This window comes from Solanum verrucosum, unplaced genomic scaffold (assembly GCF_900185275.1).
Source record: "Solanum verrucosum unplaced genomic scaffold, falcon-dt-bn FXZP01000115.1, whole genome shotgun sequence".
NCBI classification, from domain to species: Eukaryota; Viridiplantae; Streptophyta; class Magnoliopsida; order Solanales; family Solanaceae; genus Solanum; species Solanum verrucosum.
Genome location: NW_026020680.1, coordinates 2863167 through 2875821, shown reverse-complemented (window position 1 = coordinate 2875821; position 12655 = coordinate 2863167). Strand labels below are relative to the sequence as shown.

The 12655-nt window shown below is 34.8% G+C and overlaps 1 pseudogene; it reads left to right on the top strand.

The window, feature by feature from the left end:
- Positions 1-6406: 6406 nt before the first annotated feature.
- Positions 6407-10351, top strand: LOC125812277 (putative late blight resistance protein homolog R1A-3; annotated as a pseudogene).
- Positions 10352-12655: the final 2304 nt, after the last annotated feature.

Genomic DNA, 12655 nt, shown 5'->3' with positions numbered 1-12655 from the left:
TATGGACTTGGACAGTCCTTTTCTCGTAAACTAGCTTTTGGGGTCGAGTTAGACACAAAATCTATCTTTGATATTCTTGTCTTTTGCTCAACTTGTCTTCACATATATACACACTTTGAGCCACTTTACAGCGATCTACAATAATTCATCTCTTTTGCTACTTTTTAGGATTGGAAATACCAAAATCAGATTGCAAATTTCTAAGTTGGTTTCACTTGTTAATCTGTAAGTAACTTCTCCATGACTCCCCTTTTCGTTTCCTTTAAACAATTAATTACTACAATTAAATGTTTTCCTTCTCAAAATAATCTTGTTTTTCCTTCAATTTAATATGTATAACTATTCTCTTTTCTTTTACTTTTTAACTAATTTGATAATGATTGTTATTGACAAATTTAGTCATAATATGGAAACTCACTCAGTTTATTAGTTTTTGAATCAATTTATCATTCGTTGTTGTTATTTTAAGGTTATGATCAGTTTCTTTACTAGTAAGAGATGCATGGTGTTGACGGACAACAAGTTTGAATAAGAAAATAAATAAATAATACAAGTACGAATAATATTTAATGAAAAATGAATGCAAAAATGTTACATAACTGCTTTTTATGGCTTAAGTTTAGCTCAATTGGCATTCCAGGAGGGAATGAATTTTAATAGGAAACAATTTATTTATTGTTAGTGAAAAATTACAAGATAACAAAAATATAAGATTACAATTGAAAATAAAATGAAGAAATAAAAATCTCTTCAGGCTGAGGCGCGGATATCTCGCTCTCTTTAAAGAGATTCAAGCCCACTGTAGCAAATGTTTTCACTGGTCCAGCAGTAGTCCTCTTGACTTGTCCCCTCCAGGATACAACAACCTTAACACAAAGTATAACTCAACAACTCTGGACAAGAGTTGAGTCCAAAGCTCCACAAAAAGAACACCTCCCTTCGACTAATAAGAACTCTCTTTTTTTGACAAACTTTATGCAGTCTATATTTTCTTGTGTGTTGTGTGTAACAAACCAAATGAAGACCACCACTATTTATACTATAAGAAGTCTTCCTAGCAATGAATTAGGAAGATAAATGGTGTAGTAAATAGTGAAGATAATGGCCTTAAGAGTTACATAGGTTACAAGGTATAATGGAGGATAATAGAGTGAAATAAAGTGAGTGCATCCAATGCCATGCTAACGGGCAGAATGAAGAGTTGCACAATGGCATAATAATGTGCACCAAATGAAAATGTCAGAAACGGCATTTTACATTTGTTGCATAACTGAAATGCATATGGCATGGAGTAATTAATGCAGTAATGTGTCACGACCCGAGTTTACACCCTAGACGTGGCCGGCACTCAAAAACCATTGCTGGTCCCCAAGCGAACCCTCATCCTGGCTGACTACAAGCGGAAGACTAACACAATCATGCAAAAGCTTAAAACTGAAATAAAAGTTCATAAAACTTAAATACAAACTTTAAATCCAAAGAAAACTCTGTATAATAAAATATATACAACTCGCCATGAAAAGGCAACTTTAGTCTTTAAAACATTTAATAAAATAAATGATACAGACTTCTCAACTATACTGACTATCTATGAAGCCTCTAACTGTTAAAGATGGAAGTCGGGACAAGACCCACGACATCCTAACAACTGATATAACTGAAAGGTAAATGAAATCCTCCGGAAACAAGGAGGCTCACCATAAATAACTCGAACTCTCGGATGTATCAACGAAGCTCCTGTTGATGATCCTGAATACCTATGTCTGCATCATGAGAAGATGCAGGCCAAATGACTCAGTACGTGGAATGTACGAGCATGTAAGGGGAATTCTAAAACATAAACATAAGCTTGAAACTTGATAAAGAGGAAACATACTTACGTCTTTTCAAACTTACTCAACTCAAGGAATACTCAAGGATACTCAAAACTACTCAAACTTACTCAACTCAGAAGTACTCAAGGATAAGATACTCAACTCAAAGATATGTTATTTGACTCTGGGTACTCAACTCTGGATACTCAACTCAATATGACTGAACTCATTTCAGTATAAAACAATTTAAAATAAGTGCAATATAAAGAAACAAACTCTTTAAAAACATGCTGTAAACTCTGTGTGCATGCAAGGATACAACAAACTCTGAAATGTATGTAAAAATACAATAAACTGATGTATATAAAATACAATAACTTCTGTGGGAGTTTCTCTAACCGACAACCATCACATAAGAGATATTGTGATGATACAACGATCTTCCTCACGCTGCCAGCGCATCCTATACCCGACCAAAGATATAGGACCTGAACTACTAAGTGGATCCACTAGTCTATTGTGAAAAAGATTCATCTAAAAAGTATGACCCTTTTCTACCCATGGTGGCTACATGGTTTATGAGGGCTGTGAGTTGTCTGAACTCTCCCTCATATCGGTGCTCAATACTACTCCCAAAATATACTAGCTCTTTATGTTTTAAAAACATACTTTCTTTCTGTGATTTGAGATTAGTTCTCAAAAACTTAGCTCAAAGGCTATCTTGGAAATCTTAGTTTCCTTCTTGCTTCATTTAGAAAGCTATTACTCTTTTCTGAAAACTAGCTCGAAAACTCTTTGGAAATCTCAGTTTCCGTTCTTATTTAAATGTGAAAACATTTACAAACTCTTTGGGAATACTTAGTCCCCATATACTTTTGAAGAAAAAGACTTCAAAGCTTTAAGTCTTAAAACAAAGTTAAAACATTTGTAAAAGACTTCTTAAAATATGGTTCATGCCGATTTATGGACGTGAACGACTCAATGCAAGGTTTTCAATAACCATAGATAGAACTCAATACTAGGAACTCAAGAACTTCAATGATACTACTCATTTAAAGAATGTTCAACTCAGAGGGTTCATGAGGAATTTATGAGCATGAACTACTCAACTCAAGGACTCAAAGATACTTCTCGTCTCAAGACTGCTCGACTTATAGGGTTCATGCGGAATTATGGACATGAATAACCCAACTCAAGGACTTCATGGGTAACATGTAATAGTCCCATGATAAGGAATGTAATCTCAAATGGGTTAGAAACTCAATACTTAAGACTTAGGACATGGAGATATTACTTCTCTCATAGATACTCAACTTATGGAATTCATGCGAAATTTATGGGCATGAACGAATTGACTCGTAGGTCTACATAGCATTATGGAACTCATGTATACGACTCTTCTTATTCTCTGACTTACTTCCTCAAAACTTATTTCAAATCAATAGTTGATCTCAAAGGATTCACAATTGAACTCAAAGACTTTCTTGAACTCTACTCTTAACTCTTTCTTGAATTTGAATTATAAATTCAAGAGTTATGATTCATGATATGAAGGATCTCAATAAAAATATAGAAATTCGATAATTAGAAGTAGAACTTTTAAAAGAAACATGAACTCAAGAACTCAAAATCAACTTGTCTCAACAATACTCAAATCTAGGGGTAGAATCCTAGATTTATCTTTTACTGATCTGAGGGTAGATGTAGGGCGTGAGGATGAACTAGTCCAACACTATGATAGTTTTACATACCTGGAAGAACAAGGTTCTTGAAGAATCTTGAATTATCTTGGAAAAGAACTTGATTAGAAGCCTTGAAACCCTAGCTTGAAGGTAAACAATCAAGAAAGCCTTTCTTGAGATTCTCGAGTTAGGTTCTTGAAATCTCTATGGCCAAAAAATATGATTTTCATGAGTGAAGATGAAAATCTGATTGTTTTGAGCTTTTTATTTGTCAAGAAATTCGTTGATGGTTTTCTTGGAGGTAAAAAGACAAAAACGATTATTTTCAATATATTCCCGTCGGCTAATACGTAACAGCACTGTATAGGTTACTAAAATAGTCATAACTTTTTACTCAGATATTGGATTGACGTGAAATTGGTGGGGTTAGAAAGTAAATTCAATTACCTTTAATTGGATAGGTTATGGCTCACGTAACTCTTAATATTCCAAGAGATATGGTCGTTTAAAGTTGACCCATCTTACATCAAAACTTAATGAAACTTCAAGAACACTTATCAAGAACTCATCAAGAACTCTAATCTTTAAATTTCAAGAACGAAATTACGCTGAATAAATCATGATTGGTGTGTGGGTGAAAGAACCCAACACTATGGAAGCTTACATACCTCTTAGGGATCAAACCCATGGCGAAAATCCGCAACAAGATGCAAGAATCTCGACGAATGCTTGATCCTCTCCTCTTTTCTCTTCTTTTCTCTTCTTCTTTTCTCTCAACTAAAACCCTAGGTGTAAACTAGGATTATAAAACTGAACCTAATCAGATTATACCCTTAAAATATTACTAAAGACGAATTAAATCTGATTGGGAAAGGAAAAGACCAAAATACCCCTCACTATTTCCGGCTAACTTTCCTTAACTGGACAGCCTAACTTCAAAAGGCCATATCTCACTCACCCGACCTCGAAACTGAGAAAACTCGGTGGCGTTGGAAAAATAATTCAAAGACCTTTCATTGGGTACCTTGTAGCCCACCTAACTCATCCTGAACTGAAAGTTATGGTCTTTTGAAGTCATCCCAAAACTCATACTTAAGCATAACTTGCAAAATTTCAGCTTTTGCTATTTCCAATTTAATTCTTTTTTGAACTCAAGGTGCTACATCTAGTGAACTTAACACTTGTTAAATTTTAATTCCTCGGTAAAATCCTACTCACAATGAAGGATGGTTCAAGTCTTAGCTCAAAAATTTTCTGGGGTGTTACATAATGCATATGTCAGTTAAATACCACTAACGGGCAGCCAAACTAATTACCCATTCCTTCCAATGTTTTACAACATATTTCACTAAGGCAGAATAAGCCTGGGACTTTATGAGAAATTTAATAATAAATTAATATAAAAAATGCTCAAAAGACCAACATATATAATTCAAGAAGATAATCAGTTCACTCATAATTTATAATTTAATTATGAAAGTCGTAAAACATCGATTGTTAGGGCCCGCTTGGCCATGCGATATGGTATCATGATATGGAATCATGATATGATATCATAATATTGAATTATGAGATGAAATTGAATTGTTTGGACATGCGATATGAATTTTTGTTGTTGTATATTTTCTCATAAACATAAGAATCCATAAGTTGTAAAACTGTTAAAATAGCCCCAATTGTTTATTCAATCTTACCAAATAAACAAAAAATTATAAAATCGCATAATAAATTATTGCAAAGCTATTTGTTCTCCACTTAAGTAACTATTTCATCTAACTTTAATTCAATAAAAAAAATTAAACATAAATTGTAGTGTACTTGTCTTTAATATAATCCTCCCACATAGTACGAACAATTTCCTCACGTTGAACTTGCATTTCTCAATCATGTGACCGAGAAGACGAACCAACATTGTTACTTTGAGTTATATTAAATACAAAACGGTAGAAGTAATAAATTAGGTGTTGGAGTAAATGAAGAGAACAAATTTATTACTCAACAATTGGTTGTTGTGACTTAAAGTGACTATATGTTGGTGAGAATAATAAATTTTAAAAAGTAATGATGTGATTATAAATTCTATTTACATATGAAATAAATGGTTAGTAGATATAAATGTGGGGTTGTTTCAACAAAATATAAACTTGTGGATCGATTTTTGTATTAAAAATATCTCAAATCATGATATGGAATACCCATATCATGGTTTTTGGAGAATATGGAATCACATCTCATGATATGAAATCATGAAATGGAATCAACGTAAAATCGCATGTCCAAATGCTGATTCCATTTCACGATTCCATATCAATGGTAACGCATGGCCAAACGCCTACTTAAGTATAGTTTCAAATATACAACAAACCTCCCTACTCTTATTAGTGTCATGAAACTATTCATTTATTTTATTTTAATAATGACTACGGTTAAGTCTTAAATAAATTGGAGTCAACTATATGAATTCACTGATCATGTTACTCCATTCAAACTAATCTCAATATAAAGAAAATAAAGATAAAAATTATAATGACAACTTGTCCATTATTTGGTTATGAATATACTAAACACGCTTCTTTTGAGCCAACAGTCCATCGAAAACAACATTTCTACCCCCACGAAGGTAGAGGTGTGGTCTGTGTACATCTTATCCTCCTAGATCCCACTTGTGAAATTACACTGAATATGTGATAATGATACTAAACACAATAAGGAAAATTTTGTGTCATATCTGAAACCACAAGAGAGTTATGTATGACAAATCAAAACCTCAAGGGAAGTTTGTGAACTTTTCCATAACATGAAATAGTGCAGAAGGTGTTAAAAGACATAGACATAATATTGTTGCTCTTAATTGATAAAACTAATGTCTCTTGATTTTGGTGAACTTGCAGGAATTTTCTACTAATTTATATGGAGCTGGCACATAATGATATTGAGGATATGTTAGATCATCTAAAAAGGATCAAGAGTCGAGATGATTCAAACAGTGTCAAGATTGATCAAATTGACATACTTGAAGTGGAGCTAAGATTTTTGAGAACCTTTATCAAGTACAATCATGTTCTTTTGCCTGATTCGTTAGACAGCATTAAAAATAAGTCCAAATTGATTGCGGAAATGATTCACTCCGTTTTTGGTGGAATTCCATATAGAAGCAAAACTAACTTTAATGTGGAAAGTCTAGTGTTGCAGTTGCTGGAATTCATTGAAGGTAATACTGGTTTTATAAGGTACAATAATGAGTTGAATAATTCCTACCTTTCGGAATACATGGATTGCCTCGGCAATTTTCTTAATGATGTGCTGAAGTACCTGGGATTGCATATGTCTTACCCTTATTTAACAGATGAACACTTCCTTAAGTTGAAGCGATCTTCAAAGCAAGTGCAAATCATTCAAAAGAAAATGAGATTTTTGAGATACTTATATGTCACAGAGATAAAGGGTTACGTTGACCATGAAAAAACTGGAAGGTCTGGAGACCCACATTCAGTTCATGGCTGACAATGTGGGACAATTCTGTTATGCTCTTTGGGTTTATAAGGATAAAAATGATACAGATTCAGATTCAAATGAAGTTGATATAGATGAGGATGAGGACGAAGATGATCTCTGGTATAAACCTCCTTATGTATTATCCCTGATTGTGCTAGTGGAGATGCAAATAAAGAAGATTTTTCTCGGTGAACTAAAGACTTCAAAATTTACTCAAGCAAGAAATTTCAAGGACAAGACATTACCAAAAGGATTTTCACATCATCTCCACAGTATGCTGGTGAATCTCAGTAACAAAGAGCTTGAGAACTTCCCTAATATTGTCTCTGCTCAAAATATTGATGTGGCAATAGAGTACTTGTCTTTTTTTCTTGTGGATGTGTCAAATAGTGTTTTTTATGGTAAAAAGCTGAATGAGGTCTTGGAAAAGATTGGAGCTATAGCGGGTGATATTCTTTATGTAATTCAAAAGCTTCTTCCTAGCTCTATAAACAAAGATGACACTAGCAAAGTAGATGTCTGCTCAATACATATATTGGAGAAAACTAAAGATCTAGTGGAGAGGTACTACAAATCCTTAAAATTCACTTCATCTCAATTTCCCACCCTTTGTGGATTGAGCTTTCTGGATTCTCTTTTGAGGAAATTGAATAAGATATTGAAATCGGAATCAGGTTTAGATTTCATGATTAAAACTCGTAGTGGTATCATAGAGAAAGAGTTGTCGTCTCTTATATCCATTTTAGAGAAGGAGTTGTCATCTCTATCATCCATAATCAGAGATGTCGCAAAGGTGCACCATGAACATGAAATTCTCAAAGATCTTCAGAGTCGTACTATAAATTTGGCATATGAAGCTGAAGGTGCCATTGACTCTGTTCTTGCCCAGTGTAATGCTTTTTGGCATATTTTTTGCTCTCTTCCTACAATTGTAAAAGAGATCAAACATATTAGAGCAGAGGTTTCCAAGATGTGGTCAGAGGACTTAGCTAATCAGTCATGCTATGTGGTAGATCCATCTAATCATCTGCCAACACAACGTAACAATCTTGTGAATGACGAGGAGATAGTTGGTTTTGAAGATGAAGCAGAAAAAATAGTTCAATATCTGATTCGAGGTACAAATGAGTTAGATGTCATCCCGATTGTAGGTATGGGGGGACAAGGGAAAACAACCATAGCTAGAAAAGTGTACAAGAGTGACATGATTGTTTTTCACTTTGATCGTCTAGCATGGTGTTGCATTTCCCAGACATATAATCAGATAGAGCTATTAAAACAGATCTACCATCAAGTTCCCAGTTACGAGGACAATGTCTGCAAGGATGACGAACTTGCTGACATGTTGAGGAAAAGATTAATGGGCAGGAGGTATCTTATTGTCTTGGATGATATGTGGAGTGTTAAGGCATGGGATGATTTAAGATTCTCTTTCCCAGATGATAAAAATAGAAGTAGAATAATTGTAACAACCCGACTTGAGAAAGTGGCTAGGCAGATCAAGCACCATACTGAACCTCATTTCCTTCCATTCCTCACACCAGAAGAAAGCTGTGAATTATTATGGAAAAAAGTGTTCCAAAATGAAGGTCCCCGCCTTGAACTATACAATGTGAGTCTAGCAGTTGCAGAAAGGTGCAAGGGACTGCCTCTGGTGATTGTCTTGGTTGCTGGAATTATCAAAAGGAAGAAAACAGACGCCTCTTGGTGGCATGAGGTTAACAATTCTCTGCTTTCCTATCTTGGCGAGTCTGAAGAATATAGTTTTTCGACTATGCAGCTAAGTTATGATAACTTACCAGATTATTTAAGACCTTGTCTTCTTTACATGGGGATGTTCCAGGAGGATGCCAGAATTCCTGTGTCTAAATTGATACGTTTATGGATTGCTGAAGGCTTGGTGCAGAATATTGAATCTGGGAGATTGGAAGAGGCAGCAGAAGGTTACTTGATGGATCTCATTAGCAGTAATGTGGTAATGATTTCAAAGAGAAGATATAGCGGTAAAGTCATATACTGCCAGGTTCATGATATAGTGCTTCACTTTTGCTTGGAGAGGAGTAGAGAAGAAAAGTTTATGCTGGCGGTGAAGAGAAATCGTAGCCAATTTAAACCTTCTGATTGGAACGAAAATAGACTGAGCTTCAAATCCACTTGTGATATATCCAAGTATGACCAGCTGGGATACAAAACACAGAAGCCCTTCCATCGACATTTGAGGTCACTGATAATAATCAATGATTTACATCGGAATCCCTTCCCTCAGATTAGTAAATTGGGACTCCTTAAGGTCTTGGATTTGAGTTCCAATAGAGTGGATCATTTGTCGTTGGCTACATTGAATCCACTAATTCACCTTAAGTACCTCTCAGTTTCCATATTTGAATTCGATTTCCATCCAGAATCACATATGCGCCATCTAGAAACTATCATAGTGAAGGGAAATGGTCGTCCTGTATTGTTGCCAGCAACATTTTGGAAAATGGAAAGGTTAAGGCATATTGAGTGTTATGCTTCTTTTGATTTGAAAAATAATAAGCAGTGGATCTTTAAAGAATCCTGTAAATTGGAAAATTTGAGGAAATTAAGTAAAGTCGAATTTCAAATTGATGATGCTGATTGCATGGATGTGTTGTTTCAGAAATGTCCTAATCTTCATGAACTTGGGATTAGTATTTTTAGCGATGACTGGAATTCTGCTGATATTTGTACTTCCGGTCCCAATTTGGAGAGTCTTAGCCAGCTTCAATTACTTAACCTTTGCTTTCGTGGTGGCAACATTATTGTAACCGAATTACACCTGCCTTCAAATCTAAAGGAGTTGGTACTTGAAGTGCCTCATATATTAAACGTGGGATCCTTGATTGCGGGACTACCATGTCTGGAGTATCTCCAATTGATGGATTGGAGACGTGAGTCAGGAGAGTTGTGCCTCGGAGATATCACATTTAATAAACTTAAGTTCTTGAAGCTGGTGGAGTTAAATATCTCAAGGTGGGAAGCCTCAGAGGCATCTTTTCCCCAGCTTGAGACACTTGTTATAAAAAGGTGTTACCAGCTCGAGGAGATCCCCCTTAGCTTTGCAGATATTCCAACACTGGAACAAATTAAGTTGATTGCATGCTATAATAAATCTCTGAAGGCTTCAGCTGTGAAAATTAAGGAAGAAGTTAGAGATATACAAGGAAGCGACCATCTTAATCTCATTATTGAAGTAAGTAGAAACAAATTCCTATGTGTTTTTTTTTTTTGCGTATCCACGTGCATCTAATTTGCAAACGATATGTTTCAATACAGGATTGAGTCAAGTGTTTGGCACAACAAACAACATGGTATCGCAATATTCTATGAAAAGACTCATCTCAGCCAAACAAATCATAACCTTAGACCGGTTAAATTTGAAGTTATCTTGGAAGCTTTTATTTGGAATAAGGTACAACAAATACTTCTTTTAATTACTAGAGGAATAAAAATAATCTTTGGGACTCTGCATTGCAATAACTAAAGATTTGCGATCCCACTGAATTGCATACCAGCATCTTGGTAATTAAAGAATTTGCTAGTCATACTTATAAATGTTCTGAGTAGATCCAATATAGATTTAACTTTTTTTATTTATAAGTATCGTCTTAGTTGCTTAGTTCATCTGTCCATCAGCTGATTAATTTGCTAATTAGTACTTGCAGTGTTAGCAAGATCAGAAGCTAATAAATTTGTTCTTTCCATTCATGGATTATTAAGACACTGCAATTTGTGAACTATAACATATAATTTAGGCATAATACATATTTTGGACCTTAAACTTGACTTCAAATTTTAACTTTGACCTCCAACTTTCAAAGTGCACAAATAGACACTTTAACTATCCAACCTTTTAATAAATAAACACGCGTGTCTTACCTGGCAAAACGCGTGATGTGCACGCATTTTGCGCGAGTGAGAAGTAATTTTTGAGGCACACAACAGTAAAAATAATGCTGAAATGACAACTCTACCCTTAATTATTATTATTTTTTTTTAGTTCTAAAATGGACGTGTAAAGTGTTTAATTAGTTGGCAGCCATTGAGTGGCTCACTAATACACGTGGAAGCGTTAGCATTTCACGCGCTTTGCTCCAAAAATTGCGTGTTTATTTATTAAAAGGTTGGATAGTTAAAGTGTCTGTTTGTGCACTATGAAAGTTGGAGGTCAAAGTTAAAATTTGAAGCCAAGTTTAAGGTCAAATATATGTATTATCCCTATAATTTAGTATGACAGGAAATGAAATAAGAGATGGAAAATGATTAAACTGAAAACTGTAAGATGATGCTGATTGATTAATTTGTTCTGAGAAAATGAGCAGCAAAGACAATTATGGCCAAACATGCAAAGTGAAAAAAGTGATAACTAAAGAATAAAGATCAGATAGCCTTTCTTAGAATAAAACAATTCTAAGCATAGGCATCAGATTTTTGATGGCGATAAGCTTTCCGGCCTTATAAAAAGCCAACTTCTCCTTGATTTCCTCATCCTTGAGCGTGAAATCTCCCAGAGTATAGTATGTGCTAGTCACTTAAAGAGATGGAACCACCATCATCTGACTGGAGCATCAAACACGTGTAGTCTTGATTGGAGCGCAATAAGAAAGAAATGACATATATAGCTTAGGGCTTCTCACACACTCAGTTATTTGATTACTCATTTAATTAGTGACGGTTTTTCATAGATGTAACATCCTTCCTATTGCATTGCTCCCTGTATTTTTCACATTGTTCCTAATGTCAATGTGAGGTTTAGTTTTGTTAGGCAAACAAATCAAGGTTAATGAAACAAGAGGAGGATCCAGAAAGCCATAATGACTTTGTTTTATTTCATTGTTGTGTTCGATAGAGAGAAAGTTATTCATGCATGTAAAATGTGCTTTTATGCTGTATCCATTTGCTTAATTATCATTTTAATCAAACATTCCAACATACGCTTTGGAGACATTTTAAAAGTTTTATGCATTAGAAATTCTTGTATTGAGACTTGGTAAAAAGAAATGTGAAGGTCATTTGATTATTATGTCGTTCATCACAATAAGCTCTTCCTTTTCAAATGCTGCAAGTTTTCATTTTTCTGGCCATAAAAGAGGACAAACAGTATCATCATCGTTGATGCAAAAACGTTTCTTCATGATCTTCCTGAGCTTGACAATGTCTTTTCACCACAACATCAATTTTTGGAGCATCGGAAACATGTTCCTTGTTGGCGGTAGTACATGTGGAATTCATAAGTTTTTAAGTGTAAAATTATGCAAGCTGGGGATATATTATTTATTGAAGCATTTAAAAGACTATTCGACTTGTATCCATGAAATTGTGAAGTTCTGATGAAAAGCAGCTGCCCTTTTAGTCGTCTCCTCTACCACCTATCATAGCATATGCAGCAATTACTTGGATATGTGAGATTTGTCATTGCTCATTTAGGATTTCATCCAGAGCAACCTACCTCATCCCTCAGCCAGGGAGATGACCTTTCTTTACAGTCTACTCACCAAGCTTTGTGTGTGCTTACGCTGTATAATCATCAATCTTTCACAAGCAAGGAAATCTTGTAGATACAGAAAGAATCAACAGAAGCCTACAAATACTTCAAAGTAGTCACCCTGCTTTTAGCATCTTTGGATGACTCCAGGGCCCAAC